Below are 2,731 nucleotides of genomic sequence, written 5' to 3'. Positions count from 1 at the left end.
ATCTGTTGGGTCCGCACTCCATAGACCACGGGATTGAGAGCTGGGGGCACCACCACGTAGAGGTTGGCCAGCAGGATGTGGATATGGCTGGGCACCATGTGGTGGCTGAAACGGTGAGACAAAAAGGAGAAGAGGGCAGGTGTGCAGAAGAGAGTGATGACGCTGGCATGGGCCCCACAGGTGCCCATGGCCTTGCGGCGGGCACCACGGGATGGCAGGTGACACAGCCCGGAGAATGAGGGCATAGGAAGCACCTATGAGCCCTAGGTCCAGGGCTGGAGAGAGCAGTGTGGTGGCCAGTCCATACCAGACGCTGGGGCTCATGTTGCCACATGCCAACCGAGCCACGCCCATGTGCTCACAGTAGGTGTGGGGCAGGGCCCGATGCCCACAGTAAGGCAGTCTCCAGAGCAAGGCCACAGTGGGGGCCATGACACGGGCACCATGGGTCACCGCAGCTGCAGCCACAATGCCTGCCACGCACTGGGTCAGTAACGCACCATAGCACAGAGGCTGGCAGATGGCCATGTAGCGATCCACGGCCATGGCCAGCAGCACCGAAGACTCGGCAATGAAGGCCACGTGGGCAACAAAGAGCCGGGCTAGGCAGGCCCTGAAGGAGATCTCTCCCGACAGGCCCCAGAGCACAGCCAGGGCTTTGGGCACTGTGGTTGTGGCCAGAACCCAGTCAGCGGTGGCCAGAAGCCCCAACAATTGGTACATGGGGGCCTGAAGTGCCTTGTCAGCTGCTACCAGCCCCAGGAGAAGGGCATTCCCTGCCAGAGCTGCCACGTACAGCAGACACATGGGCACAGAAAGCCAGGCATGCAAGGCCTCCATTCCCGGTACCCTGAGCAGGACAAAAGGCCCAGGCCCAGGGATGAGCACAGTCTGGTTGAAAGCAGGCAGTGCAGGGCCTGGTCCCATCTCCTGGCTCCACCTAGCTCTGTCCCTGCAGGGAATAAGAGGGGCCTGAGAGAGGCAAGCACCAGTTCTACAGAGATCTGAGATAGGTGGGCGTGAGGATCGGGGCCGGGGTTGCCTCAGCCTTTGCTGGGAGCATCTTTGTGTCAGGCACTATTCTAGGGGCTTGACATACACCGACCTACAAATTCCTTAATTCTCTGTGAGTCTGTTGATGCTCCCTCCCAAAGGATAGATCAAGGAATTGGTTTCTAAGAGGCTAACAGACTTACTCCAAGTCATACATCTGGTACACAGAAGAACTAAGATTAGAATCCACTCATCTGACTAAAGCCCATGCTTTTCTGACAATCTTCTGGAGTTTCAAAGTCTTTTCTTCAGCCCAGGGGCATGGGGACATGGGGGTGTGCTTTCCCAGGGGAAGTCATTCCTGTTGTCTAACCCTAATCTAACCTCAGTTAACTGAGATTACAGGAGTTAGGCATCTGTGTTCCCTTCAGCCTAGGGGAGATGTAAGTGGGAAGGAAGAAGATATAAAACTGCCGTTTCTACTCCATGCACTGACAAGTGTTCAGACAAAACTCCTCTTCCAAGATCCTTTTCCAGAAGATACTTTATTAGCTCAGACACTGTCCCAAACATCATGTCCAGTGCTTTTACCCAGCTGCTCATGGCCTTTGGCGTCCCTCCCTCTGGCTCTGTTCCACTATACCTCTATATACTTGAATCATGGGACTTAATGTCTTCTTTGACCAGTGCAGACATCCATCCCCTGACTCAGCTTTGTGGCTCTTTTTCCTTCTGTCCTTTGTCCACAAGGACACCCCCTGGGTTCTATGGAAATTCAGTCTGGGGAAGTTCTGATCCCACTGAGGACACAGCAGAGCATCCAGGTTGGGTTTCAGTGGGAGGGCCTGGGGTCAGAGGCTGCAGTGCAACTGGTGGTCAGGTTAAAACGCTGGAGGTGGGAGGGCTTTACCTACCTGGGTTTAAGTGGGTAAAGGACAGCCTGGAAGAAGGATATAAGCCTGGGCTTGGCATGTTCCACCTGAGGACAAGAGTTACGTCCTTGAACTTCATGAGATATAGCACCTAGTATCTTTTCTTTTCTTTTCTTTTTTGGTGGGGGAGGTTTATTTATTTATTTATTTAATGGATGTCCTGGGGTTTGAACCCAAGACCTTGTGCATGCTAAGCACACACTCTACCAGCGAGCTATACCCTCCTCTCCCAGCACCTGGTATCTTAACCTGGTCCAGCAGACTGAGGAGCCGGGGGTAGGTGAGCAGAAAACAAGGTTTCTGGCCCTGGATGAAGCTCTCAGGGTCCTCACACTTGCGTCTGCTCCAGTCTTCTTTGTGGCACTGCCTCTTGGACGGTCTCGGGGACCCTCACACTTTGGCTCTTGCAGGGTAGAGGCAGGTAATGAACCAGCGAGGATTTCCCACGTGGAAGGCTTGATGGTTTCAAACCCAGAGCTTCCTTCTGAAGGGTGAGGCTTTGCCAAGTCACGGGGCCTCCTTCTGCCTCTCACAATGGGGGCCCTGCGGGGTCCTTTAGATCCTGGGAAACTTGTGCCAGGACCCGGAGGGCAGGCCCAGACTTGACAGGAGGCAGAGCATGCCAGCTCCCTCAGGGCCTGGGACTGTCTCTCCCCAAACCACAGGGCAGGCACAACCCATAGCCAGGGGCCTCATCAGAAAGGCCTGCACTCAGGGCGTGGGGGCCCTACTAGCTTACTTCCTTTTGGCAAAATTCCGAAGACAACGCCACCATCTCTCTCGTGTCTACAGCCCACACTGCTGCG

The 2,731-nt window shown here is 55.0% G+C and overlaps 1 pseudogene; it reads right to left on the bottom strand.

Annotated features, from left to right (window-relative positions):
• Positions 1 to 358: 358 nt before the first annotated feature.
• Positions 359 to 927, bottom strand: LOC123614321 (olfactory receptor 52D1-like; annotated as a pseudogene).
• Between the last annotated feature and the right edge of the window lie 1,804 nt (positions 928 to 2,731).

This window comes from Camelus bactrianus, chromosome 10 (genome assembly GCF_048773025.1).
Source record: "Camelus bactrianus isolate YW-2024 breed Bactrian camel chromosome 10, ASM4877302v1, whole genome shotgun sequence".
Lineage (NCBI taxonomy): Eukaryota > Metazoa > Chordata > Mammalia > Artiodactyla > Camelidae > Camelus > Camelus bactrianus.
This window is presented reverse-complemented; position numbering and strand designations above follow the sequence as displayed.